Source organism: Dermacentor andersoni, chromosome 3 (genome assembly GCF_023375885.2).
Source record: "Dermacentor andersoni chromosome 3, qqDerAnde1_hic_scaffold, whole genome shotgun sequence".
NCBI classification, from domain to species: domain Eukaryota; kingdom Metazoa; phylum Arthropoda; class Arachnida; order Ixodida; family Ixodidae; genus Dermacentor; species Dermacentor andersoni.
The window spans coordinates 75409051-75430864 of record NC_092816.1 but is presented as its reverse complement, the minus strand read 5'-3'; the positions used below and the strand labels follow the sequence as shown (position 1 = coordinate 75430864).

The following is a 21814-nucleotide window of genomic DNA, read 5'->3' as shown; positions in this document are numbered from 1 at the left end:
GCGTCACGGCAATTGACGCCACGAGATGGCGCGCGCACTCGACCATCCTGTCGAGTGCGCCAGTCAAAGGCAGAATGCGCGCCACGCGCGTATCATCCGATAAAAATAAGACCCAAGAGCGAGCGTCGGCGGTGGTCGGCGGCCGCTCGCTGGGGCGAAGGGAAAGAGGGCGAAGAGGAGAGGGGCAGCGGAAAGTAGCTAGCGTGCCGCCGCCGCTGCTGTCGCGGAATCGCGCGAACCTGCCGTTCGCTCACCGCGACGACGACGACGACGCGCCGGAGACTGACGTCACGGCGCAACGTCACCGCCACGTGTCACGTGGTCACGCGTCGTCGTTCTCGGCGGCGGCGGCGGCGTTTCCGTCGGGGCGCGCACTCAGCGGCGCGCGAAGAGAACGCCTTTACGGAAACGGCGCGGTGGTTGGTTGGTTCGTTCGTTGGTTGGTGGTGGTTCGTTCTTGTTGGAGCGCAAGCGCAAGCCGAACGGCGATGCTCTCCGGCCGGCTCGCGCGTTCTGCGCTGCATCAGTGTCATCGCGTCGTGTGATTTAGTGCTAGTTCCCCCCCAAACATTCGAAGCCGCTCCCGAGTGAGCCTGCCGTTCTGTGAGTGTGTGTTTGTGCGTGTGCGTGTGCGCGCGCGCATATCTTCAATTTTTATTTCTTCCTGTGAGTGGCCTCACTCCGCCGTCGGGCGAGAGAGGATTTTTTTGGGATAACCGCTCCTTCCGCTCCATCCGCCTGTTGCCAACTTCTGGATTCTCTCCCGTGGCGTTTACATTCGCTTCGGCCGGATCGTCATCGTCGCTCTCTGGAAGACAGCAGCTTCTGCGGCGTGCGTGACAGTTTCTTCGAGCACGTGTGACGCTACTTCGCTGCACTGGTCTGGTGTCAACACGCGTCGGCGGGGTTTTCCTGGTGCGGCACGGCTGGTGCTCTTTTTTGGATTTGATATTCGGTTCCTTTTCCCGACTACGTCATCTTCGGATACATGGATCATCGAAAGCAGGACGGCGCCCCCGTAATTTCAGGTATGTTATCTGCATTTCTTCACAGAAAGCTTGCGACTTCTCTCGTTAGTGTTCTTTTCTTTTCTGTTTTGTTCGGCAACAGACACGGCGTGCATGCCTACACGTTCCTCCGCTTTACTATATGTTTATTCGAAGCTTTACGGGCTTGGCCTAAAGTTATTGACGATCGTTTCCCAACTGGCTATAAAGTAGTGTGAAATCAACCGTGCGAAACAGAAGTTACCGTTATCATAAAAGAAAGCTGGAGACCAATGTCTCATGTTATTCCGTGACACAAAACCGCCTCCTTCTTACTATCTTTTTTTTTTTTTTTTTTTTTGCCCGCCGCCGTTGTTAAGTGGCCATGGCGTGCTGCTGCAGAGCACGAGGTCATGGGTTCCATTCCCAGCCGTCGCGGTTGCATTCCGATGGGAGCGCAATGCAATAACTCAAGCGTAGTTAGATGTAGGTGCGCATGGTTGAATTTCTTTTCCTTCCAATAATAGTCCATTAACTCGAACTTGATTCTTTTTCTTTCCTTTTGAACTACGCACATAAGGACGGAACAGGGTTCATTGTAGTCGCTGCTTGAGTCGCGACCTGCAGTCTTATACGAATTTAGAACACACGTGCTTTTCAGAACATTTCTGCCGGTTTTTGAGCATTTTAAAGAAACCTGCGCCTGTTTCCTTGCCATTTATTTTAAAGAAAACGCGAACATCAGCAAAGAACTTGACGCTGCATTTGGTAGCTGCATCTCATATTGGCGCGACAAAACAACACGCGGCGTTAAGTCGCAGTCCGAGCAGCGCCGCGAAGTTGCTTCTGCTTACGACCTTCTGGAAACATGCCTCGTCCGACCTTGAGAAGCGTCTCCTTTAAGAAGAGGATAGCCACGTTATTTTCTGTTTGTTCCTCATCCACTTTTCCGCATTAACGATGATTGGCTGTCTTCTGCGCACGTGCTTGGCAGACCTCTCGAACCAGAGCTCACGGTTGTCGCTCGCGCTCTAAGCGATGAATGCCGCAGAGTGGGGTGTAATCCAACAATTCTTCCACATTGTTCTCTCTATCTGTCTCTCTCAATATATATATATATATATATATATATATATATATATATATATATATATATATATATGTGTGTGTGTGTGTGTGTGTGTGTGTGTGTGTGTGTGTGTGTGTGTGTGTGTGCGCGCGTGTGTGTGTGTGCGTGTGTGCGGCGGCTGCTAGAGCTGCGATAACGGCAGCGTTCGAGACAAGCGATAACGGATATACAGAACAAAAATAGGATGCAATGTTTGTACTATTGTACCGCAGTGGCCCTCGAGGTTCTCGAAAGACTTAATTGCTTTCTCTGCCATAAAGGGATATGCGTGGCTCAAGCTAGGACTAGTAATAGGAAGTCGCTTTAATCAATTTGCCTTGGCAGACGTACTGCAATATCACGAGAAAAAAAAAAAGAATCGTAGAAACATTTGAAAGAATTGACACTCGCGGATATCCGAGTACCGCGAGTGTCAACCATACTGTGCAAGTTCAAGCTTCCCGATTCAGCTTGCCGCAGTGTCGGGTCCTCGGGTAACGCAGCCACGTGGTGTCGTAACGCAGCCACGTGGTGTCGTTCGCTCCAGCCGGAGCGGTGGCAGGCGGTTGCGAACTCTCCGTCGCTGCATGCTCTGCACGCGATTGCGACAAAGCGCGCGTCAGCTGCTAGAGTGCCTACTCGCTCATTGATATCTTCGTTTCACGACTTACATTCGACTAACCACACTTCGTGGGGTACGGCATGTTAGAGGGACGGGAAGTGCTGTGATAGGATGGGCTCAGGGATGCACCAGCGCTTCGCTCGATGTAATCCTCGACGCAATATGCGAGTGCATGACCTTCGAGACCGAGGCATCCGTGATTTTTTTGTGTTTATATTTCCTTTTCTTGCTTTCCTGAATTTTCTTCGAGTGATCCGCCCCAGCGACGCGGGAGCTGCGGCGTTCCACCCCTCAGCGCGAGGTCGAGTGTTCGACTACCTGTCGCGACGCCCGCATTACGTTCGGGGAGAAATGGGGAAAACGCCAGCGCCCTTAAACGCATAGGTGCACACCAAATAACCCCAGGCGGCCCCCCATAAAGAAAGCCCAGGCGGTCAAAATAGTCCTGAAGCACTCACTACGGCCTCCCTCAATAAGAACTCGCGCCACTTTCGGGAAGGTAAAGCCCCACGATTCGTAATTTGTGTACGTACGTTCTATTCGGATAAGCAGACATTCGCGAATAACTTCGTGGCCGCACAGCACTCGACAAATTTCCCGCGACTAGCATTCGCGATTGCCGAACTGGCGAGCCTTCATTTTCCACGATCGGCTAGTAATTCGCCGCTGTTTCGCACTCACGCGGTGTTCGTGAACGGTCGACGCGCTCCACGTCGACCTTGCGGATTCGCCGACCGCCTCGGCGCAGCGCTCGCGCTTAGCGGGTCACGGACGCGATCAACGGCCTAACACCTTTCCACCAGCCGTCTCGGAGGGAGGGAGGGGGTTGCTGCTCTCCCGTTGTTGGTGGACTCACTTAGCGGATACTCCTTCGGAGCGCGGAAAAATCGATTCTCAGCGGGCTCCTTCGCGCATACGTATACAGCGCTCGCTCTCGGGACCAGGTGGAACCGGTGTCGCATCGACCTTTGCAGTCTTTGTTGGTTGCCACATTACCTGCGTTGGCGCGCCGCCGTCTGTATGTGACGTAAGCCGCGCAAGCGTCTCAAGTTTTATGACCGCGCACGCGTCTCCGTGCTTTCGATAGAATCTCTATCACGGGCGATTTTCTGTGGTTCGACGATTCGTGCAATGCGGTGGCGCGCGCTGTATCCGAAAATTTATCTCGTCTTACTTTCGCCTATCATCATACTGTTCAGATGCGGGAAGACCAAAAAAAAAAGAAAGAGAAGAAAAGATGATGACAGTGGCGCTGTGTATCAGACAAGTCTGTGTTCATGTCAGTAACTAGAAAGAAAAATCTTCTTGATTCCAATTATCAAATCAACGGTTATATGCTTGAAAGAGTCGATCAGTATAAATACCTAGGCATAACATTTACATCAGATCTACGATGGAATACCCACATTGAAATTGTCATTTCCAAAGCTTTTAAAACACTATGGTACCTGCGACGCACTATGCACAGTTCTACTCCGGATGTATAGTGCCTCGCTTACAAAACCCTAGTCAGACCGATAATCGAATATGCTAAAGTAATATGGGATCCTCACACAGCAACTAATCGTCACAAGCTTGATAGGATTCAGCGACTCGCTGTAAGATTTATCTTTAATAAATACCGCCGGAACCATTCTTCAACAGAACTCTGCCAACAAGCCCAACTACCTATGCTAGAAACCAGAACCAGATATGAAAGACTTTTTTAAAAACTCTTTACCTCATTATCAATTATCATCTAAAAATAAATAAATCAGATTACTTTGAGATCAAAACTAATGAAACATCAAGGCATCGTCATAGTAAGTTTATCCCATTACCGACTATAAAAAATAATTGTTTCAAGTTTAGTTATTTTCCCCGAACTTGTAGAGACTGGAACTCTCTTCCAGATTCTGCTGTTCGGTCGACATCATTAGCTGAATTCCTACGCCACTTAGATAATTTCATCTATGGCACTAGCATAGGGCGATGAGATCAGATTGCTGCTGTATAAGATTGCTGTTCTGATTTCTGAGTGATGCGTTTTTGTTTATGTGTGCATTTCACGAGATGATCTTTTTTTCCTTTAACTAATGTATAACTATGGTTTTCAATATGTTCTGTGCTACTTATTTTGCTGTTCAGTGCCGTTTTTTCCACTCCTGTTATAGCCCCTCAATGAGGCTGACAGTATTAATAAATGAATGAATGAAAGTAAAACATTGGTTCGGATGGTTAGTAATTCGTATAACATCTAGATTTTTTTTCCTTAGCGCAGCGAACGATTAACAAACGAGAGACCGCACAATGATACGCACCAAGGGCTTGTCCTTGTCACTTTGCGTTTTCTTGTCTGTCCTATCCCGCGCTAATAATCTCGCGTAATTTCGTCTACGTAATCCCTAATTCTTTGAGCAAAATGTTGAAATAATGTTTCGCTGGAATAAAATGCTTCCCTGGAAGGATACGTATGTTAACGATTGTGCCTTCCCATTACACGTGAAAAAGTTTCCGAGCAAAGAGACTCGGGAACGTCAAATTTATGCCCAAACGGAATACTAAAGGAACATATTAAGCTCTGACTTATATCGGTACACTGTGTGTCTAGAAGCTAATCATCGTTTTCTGTGTGCCGCTATTTGACCTTGTTGCATATAAAATTGCCACCGAAGGTCCCGCTGCTGGTCTTCAATGTGAAGACACCTGCGCCGAAACGGACGAGTTGACGTAATTTTCACATCACCTCCCTCTCTGTGGGTCTCTGGCAATCGGCCAGTGCTGTCGTCACTTCACCCCATGGTCCAATATAGGTGGCGCCGCTCGGATTTGGCATTTTCGTGACTGCCTTGCTTACAAAACCTCTGTTCTTGCTACGAATGACGACTTAGATATTACAGAAGCCAATGCAGTTCTTCAAAATAATTTTCTCTAGTGACACTTTATCACATTTACTAGCCAAGCAGAATGCACCATATATATATATATATATATATATATATATATATATATATATATATATACAGGTACAGGGTGTCCCATTTTCTGGACTGAGATTTTAAAAATACCCACGAGCTCTAGAGAAATCGTACCGACTGCATAGTAGCCGTAGTCGTATGTACTTACGGCCAGTATTTTATTTTTTTTCACAATGTCATCATAATCATCATCAACCTGGTTACGCCCACTGCTGGGCAAAGGCCTCTCTCATACTTCTCCAACTACCCCGGTCATGTACTAATTGTGGCCATGTTGTCCCTGCAAACTTCTTAATCTCATCCGCCCACCTATCTTGCTGCCGCCCCCTGCTATGCTTCCCTTCCCTTGGAATCCAGTCCGTAACACTTAATGACCATCGGTTATCTTCCCTCTTCATTATATGTCCTGCCCATGCCCATTTCTTTTTCTTGATTTCAACTAAGATGTCATTAACTCGCGTTTGTTCCCTCACCCAATCTGCTCTTTTCTTATCCCTTAACGTTACACCTATCATTCTTCTTTCCATAGCTCGTTGCGTCGTCCTCAATTTAAGTAGAACCTTTTTCGTAAGCCTCCAGGTTTCTGCCCCGTACGTGAGTACTGGTAAGACACAGCTGTTATACACTTTCCTCTTGAGGGATAATGGCAACCTGCTGTTCATGATCATGAGAATGCCTGCCAAACGCACCCCAGCCCATTCTTATTCTTCAGACTATTTCAGACTCATGATCCGGATCCGCAGTCACTACCTGTCCTAAGTAGATGTATTCACTTACCACTTCCAGTGCCTCGCTACCTATCGTAAACTGTTGTTCGCTTCCGAGACTGTTAAACATTACTTTAGTTTTCTGCAAATTAATTTTTAACCCACCCTCTGCTTTGCCTCTCCAGGTCAGTGAGCATGCATTGCAATTGGTCCCCTGAGTTACTAAGCAAGACAATATCGTCAGCGAATCGCAAGTTACTAAGGTATTCTCCATTAACTCTTATCGCCAATTCTTCCCAATCCAGGTCTCTGAATACCTCCTGTAAACACGCTGTGAATAGCATTGGAGAGATCGTATCTCCCTGCCTGACGCATTTCTTCATTGGTATTTTGTTACTTTCTTTATGGAGGACTACAGTGGCTGTGGAGCCGCTATAGATATCATTCAGTATTTTTTCATACGGCTCGTCTACACCCTGATTCCGTAATGCCTCCATGACTGCTGAGGTTTCGACTGAATCAAATGCTTTCTCGTAATCAATGAAAGCTATATATAAGGGTTGGTTATATTCCGCACATTTCTCTATCGCCTGATTAATAGTGTGAATATGCTCTATTGTTGAGTAGGCTTTACGGAATCCTGCCTGGTCCTTTGGTTGACGGAAGTCTGAGGTGCTCCTGATTCTATTTGCAATTACCTTAGTAAATACTTTGTAGGCAAGGGACAGTAAGCTGATCGGTCTATAATTTTTCAAGTCTTTCTTATGGATTAGCATTATGTTAGCGTTCTTCCAAGATTCCGTTACGCTCGAAGTCATGAGGCATTGCGTATACAGGATGGCCAGTTTTTCTAGAACAATCCGCCCACCATCCATCAACAAATCTGCTGTTATCTGATCCTCCTCAGCTGCCTTCCCCCTTTGCATAGCTCCCAAGCCTCTCTTTACTTCTTCCGGCGTAACTCGTGGGATTTCTTCCATTATCGCCGTGGGTGCCACTGCTGCTGTATAAATCTCTATAGAACTCCTCAACCACTTGAACGATATCATCCATATTGGTAATGATATTGTCGGCTTTGTCTCTTAACGCATACATCTGATTCTTGCCTATTCCTAGTTTCTTCTTCACTGTTTTTAGGCTTCCTCCGTTCCTGAGAGCATGCTCAATTCTGTCCATATTATACTTCCTTATGTCAGCTGTCTTACGCTTGTTGATTAACTTGGAAAGTTCTGCCAGTTCAATTCCAGCTGCAGGGTTAGAGGCTTTCATACATTGGCGTTTTTTGATCAGATCTTTCGTCTCCTGCGATAGCTTACTGGCATCCTGTCTAACGGAGTTACCAGCGACTTCTATTGCACATTCCTTAATGATGCCCATAAGATTGTCGTTCATAACTTCAACACCAAAGTCCTCTTACTGAGTTAAGGCTGAATACCTGTTCTGTAGCCTATCACAAAGTGTTACTTAATTAAATACTTTTAATTAGCAAACTATTTAATTATTGCTTGAATCGCGAACAAATCAATTCCAAAGTTGTAGGGCACCTCAAATAACCTCCGAATCAAGCATTTGTTTAGTGGTCAGCTTCGCCTCGTTAGTCTTTCAGAGAAAAAACAAAAGCGCGCGAAACACCCAAAGTACGAAATAGATACGCGCTCACGCGCCGCTGCTCAAACGCTCCCAAGCGAATAGCCACGGATACATGGCTTTACTAGCGGCGGCAGCTCGATACTGGGCTTCACGCTACGTGATGGTCGTGGCATGAAGAGAAAAGGCCGCTGACGCATTGATAAGCGTAGCGGAGCCTTGTACGATGAGGCGATACAAGAATGCAGCCGTATATCTTTCAATGGTTGCTTGTAGGCGCTTGAGTAGCGGCGTGCGAGTGCGCATCTATTTCGTATTTCGCGCATTGCGCGGGCTTTTGTGTATTTCTTGGAAAAAAACAACCAGGACCACATCGGCACGAAATAAATGCTTGATTCGGAGGTTATTTAAGATGCCCTACAACGTTGTAATTAATATGTTTGCGATTCAAGCAATAATTAAAGAGTTCACTAATTGAACACAATTAACTAATTATTACTTCGTGATAAAAAAATGCTGGCTGTAAGTACATACGGCTGCCGCTACTATGCAGTCGGTACGATTTCTCTAGAGCTGTTCTTTTTTTTTAAATCTTGGCCCAAGTAAACTGGGACACCCTATATATATATATATATATATATATATATATATATATTAACTGGATTTTTCAACGGGCCAAGCGTATTTAGAAAGGTGCAACTTCGCGGTTTTCTTTGGTACCCCGATCCTGTGCTTGTCATCTCTCTCTCTCTCTCTCTCTCTCTCTCTCTCTCTCTCTCTCTCTCTCTCTCTCTCTCTCTCTCTCTCTCTCTCTCTCTCTCTCTCTCTCTTACCGTATTTTCGCGATTCTAAGCACCGCCCCCTCCCCCCCCTATTTTCGCGAAAAAGTTAGGAAAAAAGTTTGCATGCGAATCTAAACACCCCCCTATTTGTCAGGAAGAGCGCGTAGCCAATTAAGGCTGCCAAACGCGCTTGCTCACTCTGGAATCCTTGCTCGGCGAACCTGCAGGCACGCGGTCGATGCTTCTGTTGGACGCGTTTCGCGGCCATCCGACCCCGTAGGTAAAGACAAAGCTTCGGAACATCAATGACGACGTGGTTGTGATTCCGGGTGGCATGACACCAGTGCTGCAACCCCTCGACGTTTCAGTCAACAAGCCCTTCAACGCCAATCTCCGACAGGAGTACGAAGAGTGGGTGCGAAACCCTGACCGGAAGAAAACGCCGACGGGAAATATGCAGAAAGCGTCCCCATCAACCATCGCAAAGTGGATTTCGGACGCGTGGAAGAGGGTCCAAGCGGACCCTCTTAGAATCGGGGGGTGCTTAGAATCGCGAAAATACGGTAATAGAGAGAGAGAGAGAGAGAGAGAGAGAGAGAGAGAGAGAGAGAGAGAGATGACAAGCACAGGATCGGGGTACCAAAGAAAACCTCGAAGTTGCACGCACCTTTCTAAATACGCTTGGCCCGTTGAAAAATCGAGTTAATATATATATATATATATATATATATATATATATATATATATATATATATATATATATATATGTAGGGTGTCCCAGTTTACTTGGGCCCAGATTTAAAAAATCATTTAAGAAGTGCTCGATCACAAACAACTTCGACGGAACGGAAGACGACCTGCTGTGGGATACCGAGAGCAGCGGTTCAAGCGGTGCGACGAACTCGAGTGGCAGTGATAGTGACTGAGCATCCTACACAAGCGGTTTGTTCCCTGTGTGCACCGATTTTCTTTTGGATGTTTGCAAAATAATATGTTATTTCTCGCACCCATCTCGTCATGATGTCGCCGCGAAAAGGGGGAGGGGGGGTCATTCTAGATTTTTCGAATCTATGCACCCCCCCTCACTTTGGGCATCGCGATGGTGAAAAAAGGGGTGCTTAGAATCGAGTAAATACGGTATATATATATTGACGCGTTGAATCACAGGATCCGGCAGTGAAATAGGTCCAAGAAGAGAAGTACTTTTGCAAAAAATAACGCGATGTTGCGGACGTAGACGGAACACTGCCACCGGCCGGCAACTGCAGTACCATATTTATTAGATATACTTGAGCGAAACACACTCAAATCGTCTTCTAGTAAGCCAACAAACCTGCAGGTGAACCTTCTCACTATAGTCTCTTTCGATGGCGCCAACTGTAGAAACACGGCATCTTCCGCACCACAGAGACCGTACGAGTACGACGAAGGGAAGGGCGGTATGCACATGATACGTGCACCAAGCGCGCGCTTCCTTGCACGTAGCCCTACTGTAGATCGCCTTCAGCTGAATCTTTAGTGTTTAGGTTTGAGCACAGTTCATTCTGAACTTCAACACACTGCTTTCCCTCTTTGATTTATCCATACCAAGTGTACTACATTACTTCCAGACTAAGAAACGCACAAAGTTTATATGGACGCATCCTCAAAACCAAAACCAACTTGTTTCAGCACCCACGCCTGCAAGTTTACACTGCGGGTCACATGTGGTCAACGCACAGATTGCCGCTTCCGGCGCGTATACTCTCATATCTGGCATGTGCAGATATTCGCGGCGCCCGCGCGTTTCCCGACAGTCGCGCATACGGCCTCGCAGACGCGTTATGCGTAGTCAGGTGCGTACGATGATCCCCATGTAGTCGGGCCTTAAAGGTTTGAGACATCGCTGAGGTTGCACCGGGCGACCGATCGCGAACCCATGTGTGCTCTCCAGCGTGATTACAGTGACGAGAGCAGAGGGGGGAGGGGGGGGGGGGGGCAAACGCCCCCGAAGTAACTACGGCGAAAGGGTGTTTCCGCGAGCACCCTTCCAGCTCATGTCCTGTCCGCCGCGTAACCCGTTTATCCTATAAATTATGCATCAAGCTTGCGGCTAACTCTCTGTGGCCGTCCCCACGGTCGCTCGCGATCGCTGGTCCCCGCGCGGATGACTTCGCGGTTGAATGATGAGGCATGCGCCATCACGCGTTCTTTACCGAGGAGAGAACGTCGTCCCTCGATGGAGGGCCGCCACGGCGGCAAGCGTTTGTTTCCGCTGGCGTGTCGATGATTGATCGGCGACGCCCAAAGTGAGACGACCGGTGAACACGCTGCGTCGTCCTCCAAGCGAACAACGGAGGGATTCCGCCGGGTAAAAGATGGGAGCGCGGACCGGGGGAGGGGAGAGAGCGCTGTCGTCGCTCGTGTTTGCGTACACTGCATGCATATGTGTGTGCGCATGCGTGTCCTCACGCGAGCTTGGCGTTGGCGGCGCGGTGTCTGCGGGTCGGTGCAACAGGCCGGCTTTGCTCTTGCGTCCGGGTTGCATGCATGGGCCAAGCGTGCTTGGGCGTCGTGTTTATCTGCGCTCTGCCCAGTTTCCCGTTTCACGGGCGTCGGAGGTCGCAGTCGTGATGCCGATGACGCGTCTTGCTTCGTAGGGTTCTTACGAAAGAAGAGCATTTTTTTTTTTTGTACTTTTGGCCTAGCAGTAGGTAAACGATGGGACAAGTATAGGTAAGCCGCTGCGGAATACCCCGATGTCATCGAATGGGGCTGCATGCTAGATTGTGTGCCTGCAGACTGTTGCTGGCAGTTGCCAGCATGTGGGGAGCAGGCTCGTCGGCCAAGGTGTGCGCAGAATAGCGGTCAATGTCGGTCATGCGCGTGCTTGGTGCGCAGCTTGTTGAACGCTGATGGCGCTTCAGTCTTCAAGGGCCGCACACAAAGCAAGATTTATGCTAGAAAGGTTATGGGCCACTGATGTTGTGCATAAAAAGGGAAGCACTAGCAACGTTGCAGAGGAGAAAGACGGTTATGTGTGTCCCCGTCCGCCATCTTTGATACTGTGTCCTCGCTTGATGGCGCTGGCTAGTGTAAATCAAACCCTTTGTTGAACATCTTCCCGTGACATTGGCAACTAATTCTTTAGAAGACTCCCCTGAGAACAAGCAGTGTCCATACAGTACGCAGCACATATTAACAGAGAAAAATATTTCAAGGGGACAAGCTAAGTGAATCAATAAACAGTCAGTTTAGGTGCGCAGGCTGCTTTTCTCACCCACAAGCACCGTGGGGCGGTCAAGTGACGAAGTGCCTTTTCACTGCCTCCTGTTTCTGGTTACGGACAACTCGTAGTGCAACTCATATAAAGCTTCATTACGACTCAAACTCGAATACGGGACTCCGGTATGGGAACCTGCTCATGAAAACCTAATCACTGACCTCCAAATGGTTCAAAATAACTCTGAAGGTTTTATTCTTGCTAACTACAACCGCACAGCGAGTATAACTAACATGAAATCTAATATTTGCCTCCCATCACTGGCATCTCGCAGAAAAGTGTCTCGTATTGCCCTCTTCCACAAGTTGTACCATCATCATACTCTACGAGATCTTCTCATCCCCCATCCAATTTATGTATCCCGTCGCATTTATCATCAGTACAAAATTGGCATTTTGTCATGCAACACTAAAAGTTTCTCACAATCATTTCTGCCGCGAACCTCATGTGACTGGAACCATCTTCCCGCTGAAGTTGTAGGCCTTACTAATTATCAACAGTTCCGTGAAGCCTTAGCTAATACATTATACACAGGTGCCATTTAAACACTCACTTAACCAACTGCATTTGTCTTCTTCATTCTTTTGTATTTACTACTCCCCCTCTGTAATGCCCTTGGCTCTGCGGGGTATAATAAATGAAATAAATGAAATGAAAATTATTACATAAATACACGCATTACCAGATAACAAAGGAAATAATATTTAATCCGGTGTTGAAACCATGGCCACCTGAATTTCAGGCTGACGATCAAGCTATACTGCAGCTTGCCGTTTATATTTTTGACGTCATTTCACATGCCCAGAAACGCAAGCAACTGTGTGATTTCTTCTTTGGACCACAGAAAATGCGCAAATTGGTCGACTAGCCTTAAGAGGAGTTAATATTACCTTTCTTATAGCACGCGTATAATACCCACCAAATATTACGCTTGCTATAAATTACGTTGCTAATTACGCTTGCTATTACGTTGCTATAAAAAAAATTAACTCATTTGCAAAGACACGTTCAACTTACCTATTGCATGCGTCATCCGACCGGACAGTGGGGCTCTCAGTGACAGCCACCCTTCTTTCTTCCTTCTTCTACGGCTCTTTGTCAGTCGCTTCACCTGAATATTTGTTGCTATAACGTTTGTTGCGCAGGAAACACATATTGTTAGGGGTTTCGTACCAATGGGTGTCATGTGGTTTCGTACTAATGTGTTATGTGTTTCGTACCAATTGGACATAGCGAATACATTGGCGCACTGAGCAGCCCTGCCACGTGACCCTCTCGAAAGGAACGCGTTCCTAACTTTCAACAGCCAAAAACATGATGTGATGTGAGCGATGAAGTGATTCCATCAATCCGTGTCGGCCCCTCTCACTACAAAAAAAAAAAAAAAACAAGCAGATACATCGTAGCACATTGTGAGACGTGTGCACCGCGGATTGAAAGCTGCATGAACCGCAGTAGGATTTAAATGGGAATAAGCTGATGCTTGAATTGCTAGCAGATAGCGCGTACTGGAAGCAACTGAAGAAGCAACGACCTCATGCAAAATTAATTAATGCGTTCTTAGGTTTTAAGTGCCAAAACTACGATATGATTGTGAGGCACGCCGTAATGTGGCACTCCGGGTTAATATTGACCACCTGAAATTATTTAACGTGCACCCAATGCACGCTACACGTGCGTTTTTGCATTTCGCCTCCATCAAAATGCGGGCGCCGCAGCCAGGCATTCGATCTCGCGACCTCGTGCCTAATTAGGACCGATTTACGCTCGAGCCGCAGGCCGTACCGCCCGCCTGCCTGCCGCACGCGTGCGGCCGTTGGAAAAAAAAAAAAAAAAGGAACGTGTCGCGCACTGGTGCACAAATTTAGGTTTACACTGCATGTGCGGACCCAGTCAGTGTAAACCGAAATCTGTGCATATGTGTGCAACATGTGCAATTTTTCGCACGACCACATGCGTGTGGCAGGCGAGCGGTGTGGCGTGCGCATCGAGCGTAAAAGATGCCGGTTGCGACGCCGGTTATTCGAACCTCGACCGGAGTTACTACTGGGTATAGCGTAGTGCTGTCGACAGGCCGCAGGCGTCCAGGAGACTGTGGCGACCAAGCAGGGGCGACACTATTTCTAGTGCCGAATTAGCACTGTTTATTCCATGGTAACAAAGCAGGCAAGAAAGAAGAGAATAGAAAAAAGATGCATTGCGGCGCCGCTTAAATGGGTAGGCTAAATTCGTAGGCGGGATTTTGCTCACGCCGACGTCACATGGTGTGCACTGAGTCCGGTCGGTGATTGACGATTGCTCTTTCTCTCCTAGGAGATGTTGCACGTGCTAGTCTCCGCTGGCGATAACCCGTAGGTCCCGTTGACCTATAGGCGATCATCGGCGCCTTTAGAGCAAACCTACAAATGAAGCTTTTTTTTTTTTTTTTTTTATACTACAAAATCCGAAAAGCTTCCCAAGTATTGCTCGCTGCTGCAGCGCGAAGGTGTAGAAATGGCTCCGTCTTGCTGTATCCGTCTCGCCAATATGTGCGGAGTAATCTATATGACCCTGTTTGATAGCGTAATCCGATGTGATCGATGCGTATAGGAACGTTCATTCACTCAGGACGTTGTGCATCGTCCTTGCGACAACTATAATAGATCTGAAACATTTTCAGTGATCGTATACAGTCCTCCGTGCTGTGTGACTTGGCTGGCCCGCATGTCCGACGCCGTGTTGCTGCATGGACTGTGGCCTCGACTTTCCCTTTCTCGACCGTAAATCTATAGCGTGTCGCCAGCTATCTCTTTACCCACGGTGTACGCCTTAGGGTTCATGCAAAACCCCTGAGCCCGTATTCACAAAACGTTGTTACGCTATAGAATCATCCGTTTGAGAAAATTTCACTCAACCCTGACGTTGGATATATTATTAGAGAAGCTGGCGGGTCAGTGGCGGAGAACACTTACGAACGAAAAGCTTTTTGAATTCGGCCCCATGGTTCTCTCCGCTTCTCGGCTTCTGCTACATAGCAGACTGTGGGTGTAGGCCAGTTGGTGATTCATTTCTTAATGTATCGTGTGTTCCTTGCGATAGCTTCCCGAAAAGCATAACTCGGCTTGTGCGCGTGCGTGCCGGTGCGATCTTGCAATATGAATCTGTAGTTTTGAATTGAACGTGAAAAGTGAACTGTAAGTGAACTTGAGTGAACAGGAACGGGCATTTCATCCGAGGCCTCCTATGCTGCGCCCTCATTATGTGTATCTCAGTACCGAATATTTTGTGAAGATTTCCGGACATTTCCTTGTAAATGTTGCGGACGTTCACTACATCTGCTGAGTTCTACTATATTGAACACACACACACAGAGAGAGAGAGAGAGAGAGAGAGAGTCTGAGCAGGAGGTCGTGGAAAGCGCACTTTAAGATAAGGGAGCATGCCTGCAGTATCTTTTAACCAACATCAACCTTGATACTCGTCAGCGGCGCTATGGTGGCGGTGCGAAGCGTATTCAGTGGCGCGCAGCATTCGGTCGAGGATGGTGAGAACGATAGCAGTTGGACGGAGACGAATCGCAGCATCCACCGACACACAGAGGGATTCAGCCCATGACGGTCGCATCCTGTTGTTGTTGGTCTCATCTTCCTGGGATTTCTCGCCGGCCTTCTTCTTCTACTTCTGTGTTATTTTTTTGCTATCTGCATACGCGTATTTCCACGATATGTTGACGGCGCAGAAGAGAAAAGCTTGCAAACAATCCGTTTACTCAGCAAACTCGGCAAGCAAACGCACAAGTCTGCGGCGCAAGTGACAGGCGGCGGGCGGTCGGCGGCCTTTCGAATTGTGTGCGGCGGCCTTCGGCCGGCCTCTGTATATTTGCGCGAGGCGAGGCTCGATCCAGTTCCACTCGCGGATATTGCGATGGCTCGAGAAAGCTCGTCGCGCCGTCGACGTGCCGAGCTATGAACTTGACTCTGCGCGTGCACTAAGCACCGAAACAGAGCTGAACAAACGGAAACAGTGTGCGCTGACGTCCAAGGCAGGGAAAATAAAAATACACAGAAACACGCTTAAATACGTTTACTATATATATATATATATATATATATATTTACATATAATGCTGTAATTAAGCTTCGATGCTAACGTTAAGGAGGGGGCGTGGTTTTCCTAAGGTTGCCCTGCCGAAGACCTGGTCACCACGGAACGGTTCAACCAAAGCTTCTGTTGCTCTCTCTCCCTGTTCTTGTCATTTGAAGCCTGTAACACAGTGCAGCTGTGACTGCAAGTGGGCGTCACACGATGTGAAATTGCTGGGGAGATATTGGCGGACTAGTTGGCAGTCGATTGTTGTGGCGAAGGCCGCGCACTTGCGAATACATGGACAAAAATTTGGAGAGCTCTAGCTTAAGCTGCACCTTTAAGAGTGGTACACGAGAACATTCAAAGAACCCTGACTGCTTCTCACGCTTCCCGGCAACTGCAGCTTATGTAACCGTAACGTTTACCGCGAAACTTTGACGGCGAACGCGGTGCACGATGGCGAGCCTTCTTGCGTGGGCCGATCCCGGAGGTAGTGCACAGTCGCGCTAGAAAATAGCGTCATTTTCAGGTTCCTTTTATTGTTTCGCACTTTTAATATTTAAGTATGAGAAGATTTAACAAGAGAGGCGTGCGCTGTCGGTGTTTTCTATCATGACAATTGGTTGTGGGCTGTCGTTCCCAAAATTTCAAGGAACACAAAGAATGCGAGAATGTAGGACAAGGTGTGTCAGAAACTTTTGTGATACAATGGTGTGCCAATATAACCCGCATATACCGCATGTCATATAACAAGACATTTCATATACGTATACCTAAATATATTAGGTATCGTATCGATCGTATTTTATCGTATATTAGGTATCGTATCGTATCGAGAAATTATCGCTCACGGACAATGCCTCCGACGCCGACACTGACACCGGATTTTCTGCGACGCGGGGCCCTTAACGCTGTTGCGTTAAAACCAAAGGAGACATACAGCGCTGATATCTCTCCCCCTTGGTGTTCGTTCGTCGAGAATGGTCGTGTATCGTGCATAGGGGGCGCGATAAAGAACCCCAATACCGTCAAGGGTAAAACGGACGCCGACCAAAAAGCATTAAAAGAAAAGAAACCAAGACCTTCCGGCTCCCATCCGGAGGCCTTGTTCACGAAATTGGGAACAAAGCCTCCGTATGGGAGCCGAAACGTCTTGGTTTCTTTTATTTTAATGTTTTTGGTCGGTGTCCGTTTTAAACCTTTGACAATGAGCAATCCCGACCAGACGAGTTTTCGTCAAACTCTTGATTTTTAACCCCATTACATGCGGCCAACTACACCTGCCGCCCTTTCTGTGGCTAACTATCAGTTGAACCATGGCCTCCGAGACCGGTTTGCATGATGCTGTGTGCCAACCGATCTAGGAGGCTATCGTAGAGCTGCCGTAGAAATGCTGCCGGAATAATGCGGTTCCCTAAATGTGCCTTGAACCACAATTTCAATTAATTATTGTCTTTCTTCCTCTATGCGGTCCTCGTGTTTCGTATGTCGTTGCACTCGTATAGGGAGGTGTGGATCAACAATTACTAACCACCCACTAATATTTGGACTTATGGATTATTTGGCATTTATAACGTGTATTTGGGGAGCTCATAAATCTACCGGCCGGTTAGTGAAGTAGCCTTATTGGCTGAACAGTGGTCTCATCGAGTTGCGTTTACCCAAATCTCCCGATACAGCGAATATTCAGTTCCGGGCTTCCAAGTTGGCTTTCCACGACTAGTGGAACTTTTCGCGATTAGCTTCCACGCATGCATGATGAGGTCCGTCGTCTTCGCACTACTATTTAACACTATTCGAGAAGCGCGGAATGTACTTGCGAGCATAAAAAACGGCCGTGCGATGAGCACGGGTCTATAACCACGAGTTAGGTTGTTAGACGAACTAGTTGTTCTCTATATTCTTGATTCGTGTTATGAACAAGAGAAGACGCAGACACGACAAACGCTCTCTCCTCCTTGCGCCCTGTTTAATTTTGTGCTGTGGTAACATAAATCAACGGTCCCCAACCGAGAGAGTTACACACAGACTCTCGGAATGCAGAACTCATTAGCTACATGTGACTTGACAACCGCGAATGGCCACACATTTCCCGCGCCTTTGTTTTGGCCCGCAGTGTCTTTCCTCGCTCGGCACGAGGTCGGCTTATCTCGGCATCACCGCTTCTGCGCGCGTCCTTGCGAGGGGCTCAGCTTGGCATGCACCCCTAAAATCCCACATGGCGTCGTTATTTAGAAGTGACGGCTGTTTTCTTTTTCTGTTTATTTTCTCTTTCTCTCTCTAACCAGAATTGAAGGCCACAGCGTGGCGACGTTCGGAGTTGTCAAGCCGTATGATAAGGAGACTTAATGGTTAGAGCCTGCTCTGGTCTCTCGTGGCGGCTTTTCGTGCTTCGCACTTGAGCAAGCAAAGGAGTCTGTAGTCGCGTTTCGCATGTGCGGTTTCAGTTCCGGACACCGTGCAATCATTTCCATTGAGCGAGTGCGCAGAAGGCCTAAATTGTGCAGTCCTTTCTGCAAAAGCGTATATAGCGTTGCGCTGTTGAGAAAGAGGTAGCGGGTTCGATCCCGGCCGCGGCGTCCGCGTTCCCATGAGGTCGGGATGAGAAAACGCTCGTGTACCATGCATTTGGCGCAAGTTAAAAAAATGTACGTGGTCAAAATTATTCCGCATTAAGAGGCGCTATATCGTCCTTTACATCAGATCGCGATTAGACTCGATCATAACATTCCATGATTTGTTTTATTTATTTCTGTAAAGCGAGCACGCAAAAGAAAACGAAAGTATGCAATAGCAGGCGGAATTGTCGACTGCCGACTGAGTCACGCGAAACTTGCTTACATTCGGCGTTCCTCTATTGCACGGCGCATCCACGTCTGTCCTGCCCTTATGACGCCTGGCATGGGTCAGTAATGCGCTCCGTGGGGTTAAGAAGTAACAGGTTCGTTTTTTGTTAGCAGCCCGAACTGTATATTTCCCCTTGCACGCGCTCTTAGACATACGGGTTCGTGAAAAAAAAAATTATTTCATTCCGTTCAGTTCTTGATGTGGAGCTCCCCACACCAAAGCCATTCCGTGTAGAGGCAAGCACCGGTGCAGTCCATACATTGTTTCAGCATGGACTAGCTATCTTGGATAGCGCGTAATAGCTTGAACACTCATGGTTGAGTAACTTCTTACGTCAATTATTAGGTAAGCTGCATGACGTGGTGTCACGAAAATGCGGTTTAGCTGTTGAAAATTCACAGTGTGTGCGCAGGCAAAATGATAAAAATGAAATGGTTGTAAGCGCTTTAGCGACTTTGCTGGAAATATAGGAACGATTCTTCGGAGAAAGTGTAAGAAGATTATTCTGTTGCAGAAAACATCGCGCAGTTATGAAAGCGTTTATGCTGAGGTTCTTGTGTTACACGCAAGCGTCAATCAAACCACACGATACAAGATTCCTGGGCAGAGTATAATCCATTTAGAGACAATAAAGGTAGAGGGTCCGAAGACTTGAACTGTCAGTCTCACGAACTGCCCCAGGGGTCCGTGGTTCACTGGGGTCATAGGATTATCTTCTTAAATGTTGTTGCTACAAGCTAGAGTCTATACATGTTCTCCGTTCTAAACACTGACGAGGCATGAAATGAAAGCAAGCTAAAGAAAGAGAAAAACAGAGTACTCGGTGAGATCGGCGAGACTCATGAACCTTTTGTTTTCTTTTTCTTTATTTTGTTTAGTCTTTTCCTTAAGTTTTGTTTCCCGCTGTAAATCACGAAGCGAAAAATAAACGCTCAGATGTGTACCTCCCCTACAGCTGTGCGCTGCGTTGAATTAGTGTTTTCATTCTTTCTTTGCGTACAAGGGCATAGCCAGAGGAAGGGGAGGAACACCCGGCCATCTGACTCCCACCTTCTCCAACCGATATTTTTATGTACCAGGGATACCTGGCATAAAGTGACGTGCAAGAGCACCCAAGTACTCCGAACCCCTCTGCCGGTCAAATGTCTTACCCCGCCCCTTACCCCCTTTCTGGGAAAAAGAAATGAAATCCTGGATACATGACTGCTTGTGTTCATTCGCAAGAAAAATAATGAAAGGAAACCAGCTGCTAGATTGTAGCATGAGAGAGGAAGTTACTTACACGACAAATCTCAGCGTTTCATTGGCTAATTAAGGTTTCGCTAATTAACTTCTTAATAGTTCCCATTAGAATCCACCTGTCAGCTACGGAATTGAAGCAGAGCGTTAATGCTGCACTGACGACAACTTTTAACTGGAACACCAAGCTAGCTATACGCAATATTTCAGGAAGTATCTTTCGATATCGTGCTATAGGCACTGATTTTCTGCTAAATGATTACGTTTCTTATGTAATCAATTTCGCGATAGGGACATGTGCCCTAAAGTGAACAATTACAAAGTTCACTATATCAAAACCTTGCTATATAGCTGTCATGTCACCGCAATTTTCTCGCGCAAACGTGATGAACTCCCACTGAACCTATCCAAATAATGGAACATAACTGCGCTATCCACCCAAGAATATATTTTATAAGTCTGCCTCCACACGCATACGCAATCGCACGCACGCACACACACACAAACGCACACACACACAAACGCACACACACACGCACACTCACGCAAACACACTCACATCCACATACATACATACATACATACATACATACATACATACATACATACATACATACATACACATAAAAAATCAGCTAGTATAGTTGAAAGCTTACACAATGCACACATGGTATAAGAAGCCTGACACTGCATAGGGCCGCTGTCGCTTAGTGGCTATGGCGTTGTGCCGCCGACGCTACAGGTCGCGGGTTCGAACCGGCGCGCTAAGCGACTGCATTTTGATGATCGGCGAAGTGCAAAATTATTCGCGTATATATATTTACGCGCACGTTAAGGAAACCAAGATGGTCAAAATTAATCTGCAGCTCCCTACTACGCAGTGCTTCGCAATCTTATATCGTGGTCTTTAGCACGCAATACGCAACAATTTAATTAATTTATCAACTGTGCATATAGGACAAAATTGACCTGGCTCGTCTCCTTTCGCATGCTTTCCTCTATCACCATCTCTAAGGCTGTGCGCAGCAGTCAGCCACGATTCTCCGCCCTGCTGAAGACCGTGCGGCGCCTTCTGGAGCGACCGTCGAGAGCCCAAGAGGGGACGACCTTGAGCATCAGGAAGCGCCTCGTTGCATCGCCGGCGAGCTGACACCCTCGTCGCGTGCGACCGCTGCTCGATGAGCGGCGACGATAGGGGGCGAACCGAGACCCGACGGCGGTGTCCGATTTAGCTGTGCGTAGGCAAACGGGCTAAAAATAAAAGGGCCGCCGAACGACGCCGCCACCGCCGCCGGCAGCGAACATGCCCCCGGGTCTTCTGCTGCCGCACTTGGCGATTCATGCAAGCCGCCGCTGATCGCCGGTCGTGCGCCTATGCTTTGTGACGTCATAAAAAGGAAATACGTTGCGCGCTTTGAACACTCTGAACGTGGCACTATCAAACAACCTAAATTGCGTGGTTTAACTTCACGAAACGGTACTGTGAGCAGGAATGCCGTGTGTAGTGGAGAGGCGCCGGATTAATTTCGACCACCCGGGTTTCGTAAGCGCGCACCCAAAGCGCGGTACACAAGCGCTTTCTTGCATTTCTCCCCGTCCTAAATGCGGTTGCTGTGGGTTGGATCGAACCCGGGGTCTCGAACTCAACGGGG

General features: G+C 47.6%; 1 protein-coding gene across 1 annotated transcript in view; it reads left to right on the top strand.

Annotated features, from left to right (window-relative positions):
* Positions 1-412: 412 nt before the first annotated feature.
* Positions 413-21814, top strand: part of LOC126545015 (uncharacterized) — a 466980-nt gene continuing 445578 nt past the window's right edge. Inside the window, exon 1 of the mRNA XM_055061783.2 lies at positions 413-1028. The gene's annotated coding sequence lies outside the window, so the exon portion shown is untranslated. The remainder of the gene's footprint in view (positions 1029-21814) is intronic.